The following is a 7,500-nucleotide window of genomic DNA, read 5'->3' as shown; positions in this document are numbered from 1 at the left end:
CATTCGCTTTACCGGATGAGACTCGTACGAGCACCAGCTATCCTGAGGGAAACTTCGGAGGGAACCAGCTACTAGATGGTTCGATTAGTCTTTCGCCCCTATACCCAGCTCCGACGATCGATTTGCACGTCAGAATCGCTACGGACCTCCATCAGGGTTTCCCCTGACTTCGTCCTGGCCAGGCATAGTTCACCATCTTTCGGGTCCCAACGTGTACGCTCTAGGTGCGCCTCACCTCGCAATGAGGACGAGACGCCCCGGGAGTGCGGAGGCCGCCGCCCCGTGAAGGGCGGGGAAGCCCCATCCTCCCTCGGCCCGCGCAAGGCGAGACCTTCACTTTCATTACGCCTTTAGGTTTCGTACAGCCCAATGACTCGCGCACATGTTAGACTCCTTGGTCCGTGTTTCAAGACGGGTCGTGAAATTGTCCAAAGCTGAAGCGCCGCTGACGGGAGCGATTATTCCGCCCGAGAGCATCCCGAGCCAACAGCGGCGCGGGTCCGGGGCCGGGCCAGGTAGGTCCGTCATCCGGGAAGAACCGCGCGCGCTTGCCGGGAGCCCGAGCGCCCAAAGGGGCGAATCGACTCCTCCAGATATACCGCCGAGCAGCCAGCCAGGACACCGGGGCTCTGCCCAACAGACGCGAACCGAGGCCCGCGGAAGGACAGGCTGCGCACCCGGGCCGTAGGCCGGCACCCAGCGGGTCGCGACGTCCTACTAGGGGAGAAGTGCGGCCCACCGCACACCGGAACGGCCCCACCCCGCGGCGAGTGGAAAGGCAACCGGACACGACCCCGCCGCGGATTGCTCCGCGCGGGCGGCCGGCCCCATCTGCCGAGGGCGGGGGCCAGTGGCCGGATGGGCGTGAATCTCACCCGTTCGACCTTTCGGACTTCTCACGTTTACCCCAGAACGGTTTCACGTACTTTTGAACTCTCTCTTCAAAGTTCTTTTCAACTTTCCCTCACGGTACTTGTTCGCTATCGGTCTCGTGGTCATATTTAGTCTCAGATGGAGTTTACCACCCACTTGGAGCTGCACTCTCAAGCAACCCGACTCGAAGGAGAGGTCCCGCCGACGCTCGCACCGGCCGCTACGGGCCTGGCACCCTCTACGGGCCGTGGCCTCATTCAAGTTGGACTTGGGCTCGGCGCGAGGCGTCGGGGTAGTGGACCCTCCCAAACACCACATGCCACGACAGGCGGCAGCCTGCGGGGTTCGGTGCTGGACTCTTCCCTGTTCGCTCGCCGCTACTGGGGGAATCCTTGTTAGTTTCTTTTCCTCCGCTTAGTAATATGCTTAAATTCAGCGGGTAGTCTCGCCTGCTCTGAGGTCGTTGTACGAGGTGTCGCACGCCACACCGCCAGCCGGCTGTGCACGCTACCGAGAAAGTACCGGTATGCGAACCGCCAGGCGACGGGCGCGCATCGCACGTTTAAGGAGACGCGGCCGGCCACACAGGCGACCACGACACTCCCACGTCTCCGAAGCGGGACAAACGCCGCGCGCTTCAGTATACGTAGCCGACCCTCAGCCAGACGTGGCCCGGGAACGGAATCCATGGACCGCAATGTGCGTTCGAAACGTCGATGTTCATGTGTCCTGCAGTTCACATGTCGACGCGCAATTTGCTGCGTTCTTCATCGACCCACGAGCCGAGTGATCCACCGTCCTGGGTGATCTTTTCCTTTTCAGTCTCCCACTGTCTCTTTCAAGACAGTAGCATTTGCGGGACTGAGGCGTCTGACGGCCCCTGTTCCACTATTTTTTTGTGTCCAACGGCCTCACAGCCGATGGGCGTCGTACGGCTCCACACCGGAGCGGACAGGCACTCGGGCGAACGTCATTCAAAACCGGCGCCAGGCGCCAGGTACCGCAGGCCAGCCGCTCCAGAGCTTCAGCGCTCGTACCACACAACAACAACACTTCCGCTAGTTTTGAGAGGCACGCGTGGTTCCGCACGCGGCGCACGGCCACTGCCGTACAGGTAGCGTGTTGCGCGACACGACACGCACATCGAAAGACATGCAGTCTAGTCGGTAATGATCCTTCCGCAGGTTCACCTACGGAAACCTTGTTACGACTTTTACTTCCTCTAAATGATCAAGTTTGGTCATCTTTCCGGTAGCATCGGCAACGACAGAGTCGATGCCGCGTACCAGTCCGAAGACCTCACTAAATCATTCAATCGGTAGTAGCGACGGGCGGTGTGTACAAAGGGCAGGGACGTAATCAACGCGAGCTTATGACTCGCGCTTACTGGGAATTCCTCGTTCATGGGGAACAATTGCAAGCCCCAATCCCTAGCACGAAGGAGGTTCAGCGGGTTACCCCGACCTTTCGGCCTAGGAAGACACGCTGATTCCTTCAGTGTAGCGCGCGTGCGGCCCAGAACATCTAAGGGCATCACAGACCTGTTATTGCTCAATCTCGTGCGGCTAGAAGCCGCCTGTCCCTCTAAGAAGAAAAGTAATCGCTGACAGCACGAAGGATGTCACGCGACTAGTTAGCAGGCTAGAGTCTCGTTCGTTATCGGAATTAACCAGACAAATCGCTCCACCAACTAAGAACGGCCATGCACCACCACCCACCGAATCAAGAAAGAGCTATCAATCTGTCAATCCTTCCGGTGTCCGGGCCTGGTGAGGTTTCCCGTGTTGAGTCAAATTAAGCCGCAGGCTCCACTCCTGGTGGTGCCCTTCCGTCAATTCCTTTAAGTTTCAGCTTTGCAACCATACTTCCCCCGGAACCCAAAAGCTTTGGTTTCCCGGAGGCTGCCCGCCGAGTCATCGGAGGAACTGCGGCGGATCGCTGGCTGGCATCGTTTATGGTTAGAACTAGGGCGGTATCTGATCGCCTTCGAACCTCTAACTTTCGTTCTTGATTAATGAAAACATACTTGGCAAATGCTTTCGCTTCTGTTCGTCTTGCGACGATCCAAGAATTTCACCTCTAACGTCGCAATACGAATGCCCCCGCCTGTCCCTATTAATCATTACCTCGGGTTCCGAAAACCAACAAAATAGAACCGAGGTCCTATTCCATTATTCCATGCACACAGTATTCAGGCGGGCTTGCCTGCTTTAAGCACTCTAATTTGTTCAAAGTAAACGTGCCGGCCCACCGAGACACTCAACAAAGAGCACCCTGGTAGGATTTAAACGGGGTCCGCCTCGGGACGCGAAAGCACCCCTTCGGCTCGCCCCACCGGCAGGACGTCCCACGATACATGCCAGTTAAACACCGACGGGCGGTGAACCAACAGCGTGGGACACAAATCCAACTACGAGCTTTTTAACCGCAACAACTTTAATATACGCTATTGGAGCTGGAATTACCGCGGCTGCTGGCACCAGACTTGCCCTCCAATAGATACTCGTTAAAGGATTTAAAGTGTACTCATTCCGATTACGGGGCCTCGGATGAGTCCCGTATCGTTATTTTTCGTCACTACCTCCCCGTGCCGGGAGTGGGTAATTTGCGCGCCTGCTGCCTTCCTTGGATGTGGTAGCCGTTTCTCAGGCTCCCTCTCCGGAATCGAACCCTGATTCCCCGTTACCCGTTACAACCATGGTAGGCGCAGAACCTACCATCGACAGTTGATAAGGCAGACATTTGAAAGATGCGTCGCCGGTACGAGGACCGTGCGATCAGCCCAAAGTTATTCAGAGTCACCAAGGCAAACGGACCAGACAAGCCAATCCGATTGGTTTTGATCTAATAAAAGCGTCCCTTCCATCTCTGGTCGGGACTCTGTTTGCATGTATTAGCTCTAGAATTACCACAGTTATCCAAGTAACGTGGGTACGATCTAAGGAACCATAACTGATTTAATGAGCCATTCGCGGTTTCACCTTAATGCGGCTTGTACTGAGACATGCATGGCTTAATCTTTGAGACAAGCATATTACTACTGGCAGGATCAACCAGGGAGCTGCGTCAACTAGAGCTGAGCAGCCGGCCGCCCGGGAGTGTGTCCCGGGGGCCCGCGCGAACACGCAAGCGTCCGCTCAATTATTCTGCAAACAGGAGGAGGCCGAGCTCCCCTGCACGATACACCTCGAAACCCTCTCAGGTCCCGGCGGCGCGCAGCGCCGTCCTAGGTACTTGGTCGGTTTCGAGAGAGGCGCAATCGCCCGGAGTTAGGCGAGTAGACGGTTTTAGTGCGAACACCCTTGCTCCCAACTGAGCTTGCCGCTGCCGACAGAGGCCCGGGAGCGTGCTGTCGTGGCATTGCCGGCGGGAGACAACACGCGCCACCTATGGTGACCGGCAGCTCCAACGCCAGCGCCACACAAGGGCAAAGCCCCACTTGGGTGCAGAAGCGAACTCTCCCAGCACAGCGCACGCGCCAACACGTCCGCACAACTGCGATACAAACCACCTGCGAGAACCGCTGGGGCGACCGAGCAGCAGACGGCGTCGCGGCGCCGAGTGCCAGGCGGCGGCGCATCCTCAACGCACACAGTCCTCAATCAGACCAGCACACTGCAGATGTCCACCGCGCTTCGCACCGGGCTCGGCTGAACCAACTTTGGCCGCCAGGCGCCGCGTGCAGGGTGCGCCGCAGCGTAGCTGCACCGCCTGCCGGGCCCGTCGGCTGGCGCTCCTGCCACTCGGCGCCCCCCACCAGCCGCCTGTTGCGCGTGCGCCCACGCAGCGCGCGGCCAACACGCCGGGCGGCCCCCCTTCACCGGCCGGGAACAGTCCCACCAAGCCACCGCCGCGTATCGCTTCATACCCACATGGACCTAGTCACGTGTGTGGATGTGGCGGGTACCGCTGAAACAACCGGTTAATAGCTGTACCGATCGTCGCCATCACAGATTCACCTCCAGCGTGAACAACCGCTCAACAACGGATTTCCAGTTCATTTGCGTATCTTGGGCAGTAAACGTAGATGTCCACCTACATTTGCGAATTCAACAATTCTTGCATGCCAGGATGTCATGTGTCACGACACGCTACATCAGACCACATACACACTGCGACATGTGCAGAAGAGAACACGTGGAAGGTGGCCCGCGCACGTATGCGATGTCCCTTCCGCGATCCACTGTCAACCGGCATCTGCGGCATGTCCCAGATATGGAACGCGGTCCACCAGGGTAGCACTTTGTGTGAGGCAATACGACAAAGTCGGAATACACGCGTCACTACATCAGACGGCTCACGCTGACCTGACCTGACCTGACCTGACCTGACCTGACTCACCGCACCACCACCCCCAGCGACCCAGGGTGACATACAATGCGTTCGTACGTTCCTCCCACACGCCTCTACGGCGTACCACAGTGCAACCTAGCTGTTATTGGGAGACGAGACAAGTAGCATCGAGCACAACATATGGAAATTGAGATTCGACACCGTTGGGCACAGCCAGCGTACGGTCACACGTATCACACTACTTCACTCTGTACGTAACGACCGATGATCGGTACAGCGTGTGGGTTACGCGTACGACATCAGCGGACAATGGACACAGACCATACCACGACGTACACTGAGGGCGTCGACATCTGAATGCAACTGAACAGCTGCGAGGCTCATTTAACACTCAAACGCCAGACCGACCAGCTTGAGAGGACAGAGACACAAAGAGGGGGACAGAGGGGGGGGGGGCGGCGATATAGTCCTATTGCAGTACAATTGACAGTGGATAGCGGGAATATGTGGAAAGTAAGCAACACTCGCAAGACATCTACATGAGGATAACAACGACACCAGAGATTCCGAGCAGTGAACTATGTTAGGCAAAGGGACAACGTGGGTTAGGTTAAGGGACAACGTGGGTTAGGTTAAGGGACAACGTGGGTTAGGTTAAGGGACAACGTGGGTTAGGTTAAGGGACAACGTGGGTTAGGTTAAGGGACAACGTGGGTTAGGTTAAGGGACAACGTGGGTTAGGTTAAGGGACAACGTGGGTTAGGTTAAGGGACAACGTGGGTTAGGTTAAGGGACAACGTGGGTTAGGTTAAGGGACAACGTGGGTTAGGTTAAGGGACAACGTGGGTTAGGTTAAGGGACAAATTGAGTTAGGTTAAGGGACAACGTGGGTTAGGTTAAGGGACAAATTGAGTTAGGTTAAGGGACAAATTGAGTTAGGTTAAGGGACAAATTGAGTTAGGTTAAGGGACAACGTGGGTTAGGTTAAGGGACAAATTGAGTTAGGTTAAGGGACAAATTGAGTTAGGTTAAGGGACAAATTGAGTTAGGTTAAGGGACAAATTGAGTTAGGTTAAGGGACAAATTGAGTTAGGTTAAGGGACAAATTGAGTTAGGTTAAGGGACAACTTGAGTTAGGTTAAGGGACAACTTGAGTTAGGTTAAGGGACAACTTGAGTTAGGTTAAGGGACAACTTGAGTTAGGTTAAGGGACAAGTTGAGTTAGGTTAAGGGACAACTTGAGTTAGGTTAAGGGACAACTTGAGTTAGGTTAAGGGACAACTTGAGTTAGGTTAAGGGACAACTTGAGTTAGGTTAAGGGACAACTTGAGTTAGGTTAAGGGACAACTTGAGTTAGGTTAAGGGTCAACTTGAGTTAGGTTAAGGGACAACTTGAGTTAGGTTAAGGGACAACTTGAGTTAGGTTAAGGGACAACTTGAGTTAGGTTAAGGGACAACTTGAGTTAGGTTAAGGGACAACTTGAGTTAGGTTAAGGGATAATGTGGTACAACCAGAGTTAGGTTAAGCGATAATGTGGTACAGCCACAGTTAGGTTAAGCGATAATGTGGTACAGCCACAGTTAGGTTAAGCGATAATGTGGTACAGCCACAGTTAGGTTAAGCGATAATGTGGTACAGCCACAGTTAGGTTAAGCGATAATGTGGTACAGCCACAGTTAGGTTAAGCGATAATGTGGTACAGCCACAGTTAGGTTAAGCGATAATGTGGTACAGCCACAGTTAGGTTAAGCGATAATGTGGTACAGCCACAGTTAGGTTAAGCGATAATGTGGTACAGCCACAGTTAGGTTAAGCGATAATGTGGTACAGCCACAGTTAGGTTAAGCGATAATGTGGTACAGCCACAGTTAGGTTAAGCGATAATGTGGTACAGCCACAGTTAGGTTAAGCGATAATGTGGTACAGCCACAGTTAGGTTAAGCGATAATGTGGTACAGCCACAGTTAGGTTAAGCGATAAAGTTGGTTACATTTGGTATTGTGTGGGAAGGGGGCAGAGAGAGGGGGGGGGGGTGGATAGTGGTGGCAGTACGCGGATGCCTGAGTCACCGTCAGATACGTCACGTCGGTTCGATGCTTGTAGCAAGAGGCTGGCGGGTCTGTGTCTCTCACTTCTGCAATTTTTCATGTGGTATAACACGAGGGCGGGGGGTGATATTTGGTGCCCCTCTGTGTAGGATGTGTGTTGGTTTATCTGAGCAATGGTAGTTGTCGGAGGAGTGGGGTATTGTGCTTTTATAGGTGGACCTACTGCTCTGGTTATCATAGTGTCGACGGTGCAATGTCGCAGAGAGGATGCACTCGACATTGTCG

The 7,500-nt window shown here is 54.6% G+C and overlaps 3 non-coding genes across 3 annotated transcripts in view; all 3 read right to left on the bottom strand.

The window, feature by feature from the left end:
* Nucleotides 1-1,336, bottom strand: part of LOC126317937 (large subunit ribosomal RNA) — a 4,222-nt gene extending 2,886 nt beyond the window's left edge. The window contains exon 1 of the ribosomal RNA XR_007557041.1: nucleotides 1-1,336. This exon is cut by the window's left edge and continues 2,886 nt beyond it. This is a non-coding gene — a ribosomal RNA (large subunit ribosomal RNA).
* Nucleotides 1,337-1,524: 188 nt separating this feature from the next.
* On the bottom strand, nucleotides 1,525-1,679 carry LOC126317919 (5.8S ribosomal RNA). Its single transcript, XR_007557025.1, has one exon. It is a non-coding gene; the product is annotated as a 5.8S ribosomal RNA (ribosomal RNA).
* Nucleotides 1,680-2,040: 361 nt separating this feature from the next.
* On the bottom strand, nucleotides 2,041-3,933 carry LOC126317876 (small subunit ribosomal RNA). The gene has a single exon (XR_007556986.1). It is a non-coding gene; the product is annotated as a small subunit ribosomal RNA (ribosomal RNA).
* Between the last annotated feature and the right edge of the window lie 3,567 nt (nucleotides 3,934-7,500).

This window comes from Schistocerca gregaria, unplaced genomic scaffold, assembly GCF_023897955.1.
Source record: "Schistocerca gregaria isolate iqSchGreg1 unplaced genomic scaffold, iqSchGreg1.2 ptg000649l, whole genome shotgun sequence".
NCBI lineage: Eukaryota > Metazoa > Arthropoda > Insecta > Orthoptera > Acrididae > Schistocerca > Schistocerca gregaria.
Note: the sequence above shows the minus strand (reverse complement) of the source record. Positions and strands in the feature narration are given on the sequence as shown.